The sequence below is a fragment of the Pleurodeles waltl genome, chromosome 4_2, assembly GCF_031143425.1.
Source record: "Pleurodeles waltl isolate 20211129_DDA chromosome 4_2, aPleWal1.hap1.20221129, whole genome shotgun sequence".
Taxonomy (NCBI): Eukaryota; Metazoa; Chordata; class Amphibia; order Caudata; family Salamandridae; genus Pleurodeles; species Pleurodeles waltl.
In genome coordinates, this window is record NC_090443.1 from 513196440 (window position 1) to 513209847 (window position 13408).

Genomic DNA, 13408 nt, shown 5'->3' on the forward strand with positions numbered 1-13408 from the left:
CAAAGGATGGAACATCTATTCACCTGTAACTCATTGTTTCCTTGTTTTTTGTTATAAAATTACCTATTTTTCATTGGGTAGACATCTGTATCAGTCATAGGCAACGGGATAGCGATAAATGTATCCTCTCTGAGGAGTAATACTTTCCAATAATACACTCTCTAATCTATTGAGTACTAATTTATAAATAATTATATTATTTTACTGCCCTGTAAATTGTGGTAGCTCTGCTACCAGGTGTTTATAGTCATGTACACAACCCACAAACCACAACAATTGCATTTTAAAATGGTGGACGCCATTGGTGGAGTACTTTAACCTATGCTTTGGCCTATTGCAAGCAAGGTCTGTCATGCTGTGCCTACTGGCAAAAAATAATTTGTAAAGAAATAGGTGTAAGGACGAATTATTTGTTTAATGCCACCACCAGAACTGCCAAATTCTACAGTCACTATAGACCAAGGACGTCTAGTTTTGATTTTACCTCTTGCCTCTTCCTTCCAGCACTCTATACTTTGTCTGTTTAACTCACTCTTGCAGGTTCTCCTTAATGGCTGCCTTCTCCCCTTTTCATTGTTTTCATATCTTTCTTTGCCTTCTCCTGTCTACCTTTTCAACATGAAAAAAGTTTAGTCCGGCTATATTCAAGTTTTATATTGCATAACAAGTTATGTTATGTTACATTACTTTATATTGTGTTACGTTATCTTAAGTGACTCTACTTTATGAAATGCTGTGTTATGGACACCGTTCGCGGAATGGGTGGAGAGCAAATGTGAAGCAAATGGGCCAGTCTAACCAGGAGGAATAATTTGGTCATTTATCCATTTATTAATATACAGGCAGTTTGTCAAGAGACAAGTTAAGATTGGCATGATCTAATATGCACTTAACAGATTATTATGATGTAAATTGAATATGTGAATGAATTGTGGTATAATCAATGTTTTTCTTTTCTCTAATGGTATTGATGTATTATTGTATGAATTGTTATGACTGACAGCTCTAATAAAAAAATGCACCCACTGTCTCACTGATCAAAGTATTGTTGCTAATGTTAAATAACATTAGTTTATGTAATGCTGAGTTATGTTAAATATGTTACTTTATGTAACGTAGTTTTACATTATAATAAGGTACGTTAATTAATGTAATGTGTTACATTGTTAAGTTACGTAACTTTGTTTCATTAATTTATGTTATGTTACTTTATGTTGTGTTACATTATGTTAATTTATGTTACGTTACTTTATGCTACATTACTTTTACAGTATGTTATGGTTCAATAAAACCAACAAATCACCCATCGACCTAATCATTTTATCACAAGGCAAGTATAGGTGAGTTAGGAACAGCAATTAGAACACTGGAATTTTGAGAGCTCCCTTGAGAACAATACATTGGTTTGTGGCCTACAGGGAGTGCAGAATTATTAGGCAAGTAGTATTTTTGAGGATTAATTTTATTATTGAACAACAACCATGTTCTCAATGAACCCAAAAAACTCATTAATATCAAAGCTGAATATTTTTGGAAGTAGTTTGTAGTTTGTTTTTAGTTTTAGCTATGTTAGGGGGATATCTGTGTGTGCAGGTGACTATTACTGTGCATAATTATTAGGCAACTTAACACAAAAAAATATATACCCATTTCAATTATTTATTATTACCAGTGAAACCAATATAACATCTCAACATTCACAAATATACATTTCTGACATTCAAAAACAAAACAAAAACAAATCAGTGACCAATATAGCCACCTTTCTTTGCAAGGACACTCAAAAGCCTGCCATCCATGGATTCTGTCAGTGTTTTGATCTGTTCACCATCAACATTGCGTACAGCAGCAACCACAGCCTCCCAGACACTGTTCAGAGAGGTGTACTGTTTTCCCTCCTTGTAAATCTCACATTTGATGATGGTCACAAGTTCTCAATGGGGTTCAGATCAAGTGAACAAGGAGGCCATGTCATTAGATTTCCTTCTTTTATACCCTTTCTTGCCAGCCACGCTGTGGAGTACTTGGACGCGTGTGATGGAGCATTGTCCTGCATGAAAATCATGTTTTTCTTGAAGGATGCAGACTTCTTCCTGTACCACTGCTTGAAGAAGGTGTCTTCCAGGAACTGGCAGTAGGACTGGGAGTTGAGCTTGACTCCATCCTCAACCCGAAAAGGCCCCACAAGCTCATCTTTGATGATACCAGCCCAAACCAGTACTCCACCTCCACCTTGCTGGCGTCTGAGTCGGACTGGAGCTCTCTGCCCTTTACCAATCCAGCCACGGGCCCATCCATCTGGCCCATCAAGACTCACTCTCATTTCATCAATCCATAAAACCTTAGAAAAATCAGTCTTGAGATATTTCTTGGCCCAGTCTTGACGTTTCAGCTTGTGTGTCTTGTTCAGTGGTGGTCGTCTTTCAGCCTTTCTTACCTTGGCCATGTCTCTGAGTATTGCACACCTTGTGCTTTTGGGCACTCCAGTGATGTTGCAGCTCTGAAATATGGCCAAACTGGTGGCAAGTGGCATCGTGGCAGCTGCACGCTTGACTTTTCTCAGTTCATGGGCAGTTATTTTGCGCCTTGGTTTTTCCACACGCTTCTTGCGACCCTGTTGACTATTTTGAATGAAACGCTTGATTGTTCGATGATCACGCTTCAGAAGCTTTGCAATTTTAAGAGTGCTGCATCCCTCTGCAAGATATCTCACAATTTTTGACTTTTCTGAGCCTGTCAAGTCCTTCTTTTGACCCATTTTGCCAAAGGAAAGGAAGTTGCCTAATAATTATGCACACCTGATATAGGGTGTTGATGTCATTAGACCACACCCCTTCTCATTACAGAGATGCACATCACCTAATATGCTTAATTGGTAGTAGGCTTTCGAGCCTATACAGCTTGGAGTAAGACAACATGCATAAAGAGGATGATGTGGTCAAAATACTCATTTGCCTAATAATTCTGCACTCCCTGTATAATGGCTGTATAGGCTTCCTGTTCCAACATTCCAATGTACATCTTTGCTCTGCTCCCATTTTTAATTTAGAACATTTTACGCTCAGAGCATCAAATGTTCTTATAGATGTATTGCCTTTCTACCTCTGAGTATACCGGTTATTGAAGGCCATCTTCCTCGTTATAGGCCACGTTATAGGCCTATAACTCTTGTTCAGGGCCTTTTACAACTGGCATAGCCCTCAACAAGACTATATTATATACTTTCTGATAATATATAGTGGTAAGCTATACGTTGGGTTCAATGTTATTGTGCTTCGATATTATCCACCTTCATATAGTGCCATGTAAACGGAAAAATAGGTCCTGGCCACCAAAATGAGTGCCAGTGGCAACCCCTGAGAGCCACCGGGAGCAGCACAAATTAAGTACTAGTTTTAATTGCCATGAAGTCCCGCTCCTTTGAGATACGATGGCATCTTGACACAGAGGCACAGCGCCACATAGCCTTGAGTGCGTTTTAATATTCAGATTGTCAGAACAACCTAGGCTCACACGGGAAAGTGAAATGCTAAGGAATACACACTCAGTCACCAATATATTATGAAAATGTAACCAGGAAAGTATGCAATGGGATCATGCTAAACTATGGAAAGATTTCATTGACCTGTAACTCAAGGGCCCTGGCGACTTATGTCTTAAATGTCACCTCGTTAAAAGCGGTTGCATAACTTTAGACACAAAGCAATTTACGCACTGCATTTTTATTTTTTTATTTTTTTTACTATTCGATTATTTTGCTAAAGGGCGCAAAGCAGTGTATTACACTATCCCACCACCTCTGGCAACATTCACTTTTAAATACATAGGAACGTGCACTTTATAAAAGGCTTCACAGGGAAATCTGTTTTCAAATATAAACTTTTCCATAAGGGATTTCAGCCTCATTGAAAGCAAATGTTTCTGACATGTACTATTTTCATATAAAACACATTTTCCCTAATCCTTGGCAGTACTGGTGCATAATACCTTCACAATGTGCTGGCAAGCAGATTTATTTGAGTAGCGTTTTACTTGTTGTCAGTAAGCCAGCTGTAAGTCACATGCTACAGATATAGCTTTCGTTCCTATCTACATTTCAAAAGTAGGACTGGGCAAAATTTGCGTCGCTGACTTATGACAATTTTGTATCTTACAAAAAATTAAAACATCACTAGCTATCCTGTAAATATGTGTTTTGTGGAGAAACAAGCCACAAAACCTAATCTATTCAGAAAATGTACTCTTGAAAAAAACGAATTTCATGAGAATATTTTGAAGAACATTTCCCCAATAAAGTTCAGAACGATATAAATGATATGTTCAATTCTTCTGTAAAATTGTTACTGCAGATTAGCTAAAAATAAATAACTTTTATAGACCTATAATTCACGGTTAGAGAGAGTTTTCCACCAAGGGCATGGCATCTGACAAGCACACATTTCTAATAACCGGGAGGTCTCAAAAGTAATGTCTTACAGCTGTGAAGAAGACACTTTGCCAATGAGTAACACAAAAACAGCTACGGAGATCACCTCTAAAGTCTACACACACAGCTAAATATGCGTAGTGACATGCAGCATGTAAACAGTGCAGCTGCTTGGAAAATAGAGGTTTCAATCTATTTCATGCATGCATACCTGTGATGTTTCAAAAATGCCTTTTTTTTTGTATGTCAATATTGTGTGGTAGAAACACGACTTTGAAAAGGTCAGACATTGATTTAATTTTCTTTATGATTTATTTGTATTTATCCAGCAGCAGCCCATCCTTTCGGGCTGAGGGCAACGCCCCCCCACCTTTTGCCCCTGAGCAAAGGACAGCCTGACAGATATGCTTCATTTTTAGATCAGGCAGCCAGGTGCTAGACATGCGCCATTTGCACAGGCTCTAGGCTGCCTGAGCTGAACTTTACTGGGCTGAAGAAGTCACAACCCTGTGAACATGACCTCTTCAGCCTAGCAAAGGTGCCTCGAGGCCCTCCTCCTTATGACGAGGGGGAACGTCACTGATTACTTCAGACCTGGGCACTTCAATTTTAATTCTTAAGAGCCCAGAGCCGAATGTTAATCAGTGACACCTCGTCACAGAGTGGGATGGTGTCAGCAGTCTCACTGGCCCCATCTCACTCTGTGACGAGTTGGGGGTGCTGTCTTCCGTCGTTGGCTGGCCTCAGGTTCAGTGGCGGCGCAGGCGCAAAAGGATTGGGGGGGGTGGAATAAAAAAATAAAATAAAAATAAAATATAAAAAAGACACTTACCTTCTAAGGGAGATGCATCCATCTCCCCTTCGTCCTCTTCCCAGCTGCACGGCACACACAGTCAGCCAATCACGATGCTGCTGTCACCAGCATAACAGTAGCATTGTGATTGGTCTGAGTGGTCTGCTTCGCCGCTCAGGGAGGTAGCAGGAGCCTGGGCATGTTCCCCACTCAGCTGTGCAATACAGCCGGGTAAAGAACATGCAAAGTGCGTATGTCTGTTTGGTTGTCCCAACATGGCCAACCAAATAGACATATTTACATAGTGCTGCAAAACCGCTCTTCCAGTCCCCACCCTCTAGCCCAGCCCAGCCCCTTACTCCTGGGAAAAATAAAATGATGATAACGTAGCATACGTTATTATTTTATTTTTCCTTTTTTTTAAATCCAGCGGGCGACGTGTCTCTGCCTTAGTGGAGGAGCCGCCCCTGTTTAGGTTAGCCAGTGAAGGGAAGGCAACAGTCCCAAACCTCCTGGGACCTCCGAGGCAGAGCCAAAGGTAAGTGTGTGTGTTTTTTATTTTTAAATGAATGTTTGGTGCATGCATGTTTAAATATTTGATAATGAGTGTTGTCAATAGATGTGTGTGTGTGCGCGCACGCATGTGTGTGAATGAATGAGTGTAAGTGTTCATGTGTGCCTATGGGCCCAGCACGTGCCCTCCCTCCTAAAATTACCAACCGCAACTGTATTCATCCACATGTCTTTAATTGATCCTACTTGGAAAAACAAAAAAAGATGGTGCTTGGAATTTTTAAATGAATCTCAGCCATTTGAAATTCCTTGGGCTTAATTCCATTTTATTGTGTGGCCATTGAGCAACTCCAGGAGACCAACCACAAGCAAATCAGACTTGACCCTGCTCCTAAAAGGACTGTCCAGTCCAAACCGCCACACAGGTCCTCCTCCGAACGAGAACCCAAACAACCCTAGACCACTTTTCAGATTTGTTGGGCTTCATCAGTGTGGTGCAGTGTGAAACGTTTGGTATAGTGAGCATGGGAACCATGTCTAAGCATACCTGTAACACTTAAAGCATATCATTTAAAAAAACAAAAAAGTGAAGATATAGCGCATGGTTGTGTAATACAACCATGCATGCCTAAACCACGCATGCCTAAACAATGCGGTCTGAAACATGACCATGTCTTTATGATGCATGCCTTTACCACGCATGCATTTACAACAAATTTCATTGTAAAAGCATGATTGCTAAAGGAATATGCGTGGTAAATTGCACACTGTAGCCCCCGCCCTGCATCCTAACACCCAATGCCCTAGCACTGCAGTCCACCCCGCCCCAGCCCTTATAACTGACCCCCCCCCACCTTGAGCCCTAAAACCCGGCCCCATCTCTTAAAACTAAACCTTACCCTTCCCCCACCCTGAGGCTTAAAAACCTGCCCCCTGCGAAAAATTAGGCGAATCCCAGCCCCCCACCCTGAGCCCTAAAACAGACCCCATTCCTGAAAACTGACCCATCCCCCTGTCCTGAGCCTTAAAACCCAGGCCCAGTTCTTAAAACTACCCTGACCCCGCAGCCCTGAGCCCTGAAACCGAACCCGCCCTTCCCTTAAAACTACCCTGCCTCCCCCACCCTGAGCCCTAAACACCCCCTCAAACCTGGCCCTCGCCCCACTTACTTGGCCACGTCCACAGCTTCCTCTCCTGATCTTTCCTGTTTCTCCTCCCGCCCATTTGCACAGCTAGACTGCTGTCTGCCTTAACCACACATCTTATGTGTGGTTCAGGCAGATGTGTGGTTTAGGCAAGTATTGTTCAACTTGTGTGGAAACAGAAGGCGTGGCTCAGCTTGCAGTATGAAGGCCATTTCCCATAATGTTTGAATTAATTTCAGCCACTGGCAATTACTCGGTGTAGCATTCCAGTTCAATCCATAACTTTTGCCCAGTATGCCACTTCAGAGGCCAGCCATATGCAAATCACACTTGATCATCTCATTGTGGGAACAGTTCATCCTGTATTGCCATTGACGGGAACACAAACAACACCCAAAGAACTATTTTAGGCTTGTTGGACTTTGCCAGTGAGATGCAGCTTGAGTCTTATCGTATTGGAAGTATGGGACCCACATTAGGGCGCATTTGTACAAATTAATATTTTTGGGAAGCAATTCGACTTTGAATGAGCCAGGTCTGGATCTAATTTTCATCATGTTTTTTTCTGATTTATTCTTAGAATACCTAAGAATGTATTGCATCTGTTATAGACCTGTCTATTGAAGACTGCAAGATATATCTCCTTGGAATCTATTTCAATCAATCAATACTTCTATATGGCGGCTTATCACCTGTAGAGTCTTAAAGTGCTGTTGCAGGTGTGCTGCTCACTGGAATAGCCAGGTCTTGAGGTCCTCCCTGAACTGCTTCAGTGATGCGGTTTGAGTTTGAGTGTTAGCGTGATTCATGTCTGGGTTGCGAGGTAGGAGAAGGATCTTTTCCCTGCTTTGCTTTTTCAGATTTTGGGAATGGCTGCGAGGGCAAGCTGGGAAGAATGGAGTTGTCTGTTGGGTGAGTAGAAGGTGAGGCGGTGGTTGAGGTAAGCCAGTTCTATGTTGTGTAGTGCCTTGAAGTTGTGTGTTAGAAACTTGTAAGTGATGCATTTGTTGATCGGGAGTCATGCACGTCTTTGAGGTGGGAGAAGACTCTGTGGGGATCCACTTGAAGATCTTTCGAAGTAGTCAAAGGGTGTGGAAGCATGACGATGAGATGGCGCTGACTTGATGGGTCCTGGACAGAGAGGAGTCCTCGATGATGCCTAGATTGCGTGCGTGATTGGTGGGGACAGGGGCATTTCCCAGGGTGATGAGCCATCAGGAGTCGCTCCAGGTAGAGGGGGAGGAGCTGAGTACGAGGAGCTCCATCTTGTCCGATTTGAGTTTGAGGCAGCTGGCGTCGATTGAGGTAGCAACTGATGTCATTCTGTTGTGGAAATTTCTCTTGGCCTTTGCTGGGTCGTTAGTCAGGGAGAGGATCAGTTGGGTATCGTCGGCATAGGAGACAATGTTTAGACTGTGTTGCGTGATGATTTTGGCAAGCGGGCCATGTAAATGTTGAAGAGTGTTGGGCTGAGTGATGATCCGCAGCATGTTTCTTTGGGTTCCGATGTGAATGGTGGTAGTCTGACACTCTGTATTCTCCCGGTAAGGAAGAATCTGATCCATTCCAGTGCTTCATCGTGTCAGTAAGACAAATTCACTGTTGAAAGGGAGGGTAGTATACAACCCGAGATAACCATTCTGAAGGACTCATTTGGTCATGCAGATTCAGAGTTTGATGGTGATGTGAAGACCTTCTATCCATTTGTTCACTGCAAAGATGCAGTAAAGGGTGCATGTCCACACCAGGGGTAAAAAGTCAGCGTCACAGGCTTGGCATCTCAGGCATATGTCCTCCACTCCTGGGTACATTGTCGTCAGTCTTGCAAGGGTAAGGTAAGTGTGGTTCAGGTAGTCAAATTTTGTATATTTGTAGTGAGCATTCATGGAGATAATCTTCAGTACTAGGAGAGCCTGCTCCCATTGTTTATCTGTGAGTGATGAGCCAGTTGCCCCAGGTCAGTCTGATTTGTTGCGACCCATCTCCGTTTCGGTGAACCTGCCCATGTATGCTATTCTGATGTCACCAGGGTGGGCAGAGGGACTTAGTGGTAGGCTAACGCAGCCAGTGCAAGTCAGAGCACACAGGTATTGGTATAAATATGAAGGCCAGGACTGACGGGCTTCCGTGCTTTAGATGGCATCCAAGTTTCTTTCTCAGTGCTATGGTGCGGGCAGGATTAATGAAGCATGTGTCCAGTCAGGAGTACTGCAGCCCCTCGCTCCATTCATCCTCCTTACTTCACGCCAAGGTTCGATGTAAGTTGCCCATGGGGCCAGTCTTTGGGTTTAAGGCGGTAGGAGCATGGAGAGCAGCAATGCGCGGGCTCCTCCGGCTGCTCTACCCATCCAGACTCTTCAGGCAAGGTCAACAGGCACCTCCGGTTTCACCATGTGGGGCCATCCCTTCCTATGTGAGCTGGAGGCGCTCGAAACCTCCCTTCTTGAGCAGAGGTCAGCGATCGTGGGTCTCCAAGCGATCAGACCGCTGGGCCACGTGTTCCTCGCAGCAACCTCTTACTGGCAGGCAGGCCCGATTCCCTTGACTCGCCCGCGTCGTCCACATTGCCAGCTTCTCACTTGCCGGCTTTGCTGCGTAGGTGGTAGCTAGTATCAGGACCCACTTATCACCAGATTATTTGGCAGGGTTAGAACATTTAGTGCAGGATCATGGAAGGGCCTGGAGTGGAGTCGGATTTAGCCGTCCACTCCGGTCGCCATCCTGGCCACGCCCCCTCTGCATCTATATTGATAACACAACATACCACCATTGTAGTGCACCCAACACTTGGATCTGGCCTAGACCATTCAGCAACCTTGTTAGTGAAATGTGCTCTACTGGCTAACCTATTTAACTGACACTGCCAATAGGAGGCAACTTTGGTGTGGCCACGGCCAGGGAAACTCCCCTTTTGGGACCGGTACTGCAACACTTAACAATCAAACTGCTCAGTGACTCAACAGGACGAGGCACATCCACAGCACAGTCATGGTGTGGACATTTCCCTGCCAACTGCAGCAGACTGTATTCCCCCCATCGACCAGCCACAACCAAAGGAATAAGCTAGACTTGATTCCGAGGGCAATAGGATACTTGTGGACAGCCAATGAACACCGCATAGACTCCCTAGCAAGGGACCTACGACTACAGTAAGATTATCATCGCAAATTAGCAGACAGTCCGTACTGCAGAGGGGATGATATCGGAAATGGGCCCACAACAGATTTCCAACACTGCTACCATTAAAGAACTTCAAAGGTTAATCAACATGCTTCATGAAAGGGCTGAAAACGCTGAAGGCCGAGGATGCTGCCACAATGTCAGAACTGTGGAAATGCCAGAGGGGGCGGAAGGAAAGAATCCAACACTATTTATAGAGGACTGGCTCCAACATGTCGTGCCCGCAGGGCCTGTCCCAGATATTTGCAGTCGAGCGAGCAGATAGAGTGCCAGCCCACCGCCCCCTTCTCGGTGCACCACCCTGGCCCATAGTGGCAACAATTCTGGACTTCAGAGACCGTAATCTTCTTCAGAAGGTCAGGCAAATGACTCCTCTCCCTGTGGATAATGCGACAGTTTTGACCTTCTCTGATTACACACTTGAAGCACAAAGAAGCCGTACGTCATACTAATTGGTGAAGAAGCAGCTTCGTAATGAAGGGCTCACATGTGCTTTATTGTTCCCGGCTTGACTGAAGATCATACAGGAGGAACGTTCACTATTCTTCGATACTCCAGAGGCTGTCTGGGATTGGCTAGAATGTCAATACCTTACTGCTCACCACCCGCCCACATAGGACCTCACAAGAATGGAAGAGTGGAAGGGACCCAGAAGCCATCCTGCAGGCGCAGACGAGGCAGTGGACTGAGTTTAGCGACTGCACCCTTGCTGCAGCAGGTACTTGAGGACAGAGCAGCGACAATGGCATCAGTAACTTCAATAGAAGCAGGACAATGCAGAACCCATCGAGCTCTTCTGGAGCAGCTCATTCAGATTCAGATTCGAATGCCAACTTGGCGCTGTTTCCTACTGTAGCACCACAAACAGCAGATACAATGATAGGATTCTGCCCATTGCCACGAGACCTCAAATCTAACTGCTGGCATTACCGAAAGACAAAGCCCTGCTTGTTGATCTAACAGTCTTATTTCTGCCCAACTAATGTTTATTTTGTCACCCTATTGGTGGCCTCATATACCCTCTATGCCTATCCAAAGGGGTTGAATCCTCACAAATTCTTGTAGCACATCAACTTTCTGCCATAAGGGTGGATCCAGAGGTAAAATGATCACTAGTGCAATATGCACTAGGAGGGCAAAACACATATGGGGGAGGGTGACTAAGGGCTCCAGAGGGGCTTGGTGGAATCAAACGTTGTGTGTTGGTCCCAAACCAGGCAAAACCGACTCATGGGTTACAATTTGTGGAATGAGGGGGGGCCTTTGGGTGGCCACCTGTCTCACCACTGAATTGAAAGGTGGCATGGGAGTTACAAAACTCCTTCACCTTCTTGGGCATACCTGGCCAGTAGAAGTGGTTCAACCTACCCCATGGTTTTGCCTGGACAAGTTGCCCAACTAGGGGGATATCATGGGCCAAAGTGAGGAGAAACTCTCTAAACAGCTGAGGCACTATCAGTCTCCTAGCGGCAACAGGTTTGGGGTCTCTGGCCCCAGTGAACAGGAGTCACTCCTGTCAATTGGTTCTGTGGGAGACACTAATATCTCCCTTTTCCTGATCAGCAGCTTGCTGTCTCAGTCCTTCAAGAATGGGACAGGTCCTCTGTCCCTGGCACAGATCCTCCCTAGAGAGCCCCCTGTTCCTAAGATCTCTGCCGTGTAAGGCCCAAGCTCCTGAGGCTCAGTTCCCTCTGGGGGTGGCAGGTCTTTTCCCCGAGGAGAGGGGACCTGGTCTCGTGTCTGATTGGAAGTGTGTCTTCCCAGACTTTTTGCCTTTCCTCTTGGTAGGTTGGGCCATTATGCCAGGCTCCAACTCTACTTTTTCACCCTGGGCCTTGCTATGTGCTCTTGTTTTTACACAAACCCATTCAGGGATGCCCAGCATTGCTGTAAGGGTTTTTCTTTCAACCTCAGCCCATGCTTAGGACTCCAGATCATTGCCTCACAGACATTGCACAGGTATTGCAAGAGATACCACCACCTTCTTCTGGCCAGCAACCCCTCCCCATTCTAATGATACCATCGCCATGAGATGTACCTTAGCCTGATTATCACCCCTGAAGACTGTATATGTCTTGCCAGTCAAATATTGATCTGAGGACACTAGTTGCTCAGTCACCATGGTGACACTGGCACCAGTGTCTCTCGGTGCTTCAGCCCTAATCCCATTGATATGCGACTGTTGTCTCTATCTTTCCAGGTTACTGGGCCAGACAGCCACGGCAGTTACATCTACCCCACCCTCTGAAACTAAAGTTGCTCCTGGTAGGCTTACTGACATGGTCAGGGCCTACCTGGAATCCCATCTGGAGACTTACCACTGCATTTACTGCTGGTGCACTAGGGGCATTCATTTGTGGGGACAGGTATAGTCTCCAGTTTGGTGTCCAAGAGACTTGCAATCATGACACCAAGCCTTTTTAGGATCCCAGTTTTTACCTTTGTACCACCCCGGGATGGTGAAGAGTCTTGGGGCCCACCCTCCTGTGTAGGTTTTTGGGGGCTTTCGAAGACTCTTCATTCTAGTTCTGGTGACCCACTCTCCCTTGTGAGGGGCTTTTTTGGCATCCTTTTTGTGGTCTTCCCCCACCAGTGGAAGTTTTGGTCACCCTTGCCTTGACCCAGTGGTCTGCCTTCTTCCCCAACTCTTGAGGAGAAAGTGGACCTAGTTCTACCAGGTAATGATGTCACTTTCTCCAGAACACAATTACTCAACATATGCTCTTTCACCAGCAAATTGTAAAGCCCTTAATAATCGTGCACATTATTACCTTTCAGCTAGTCACCTACTGTCTTCACTGAGAAGTCCACAACATTCACTAAGGGCTCTGAATTTTGCAATTCTCCCTGAATTTGATCCGGTACTCCTCAAGAGTACGTCCAAATCCCTCAATCAGGGTATCCTTGATGATGTCATAGGACCTAGCATCTGCCTCAATGTCAGGAGTCTATACCTGCACTTTCCTGAGAACAGTTCCCAAATAGGAGAGTCCCAGTTCTTTTTTCTAACATCTCTGGACACAGGCCCTCTCAAAGGCTGTGAGCCACTTGGTGATATCATCATCATGCTCCTATTTTGGGGCAATCTGCGTGGGGATTTTAGAGTCGGAGTGCCCTACTCTGGCCCTAAGTATTAAAGTGCCACCACCATTCATGGGTGATAAGCCCATTTCCGCTTTCCCTTTCTATGGCCTGTCCTCCAGGACAATTCTTTGAGCCAATCTTTCTAAAACAATCTCTTCCTCAGAGTTCTTCACAGGACCTTGAGGAACCTGAGCCATCCCCACTAGAGGGGGATGCTCTAGGATCCTTGGGTTGTCTGTGGGGTACAGACTTGCAATCAAGACACCA

The 13408-nt window shown here is 45.1% G+C and overlaps 1 protein-coding gene across 1 annotated transcript in view; it reads right to left on the minus strand.

Annotated features, from left to right (window-relative positions):
* Positions 1 to 13408, minus strand: part of HMCN1 (hemicentin 1) — a 1093576-nt gene that overhangs the window by 761054 nt on the left and 319114 nt on the right. The gene's annotated exons all lie outside the window — the stretch shown is intronic.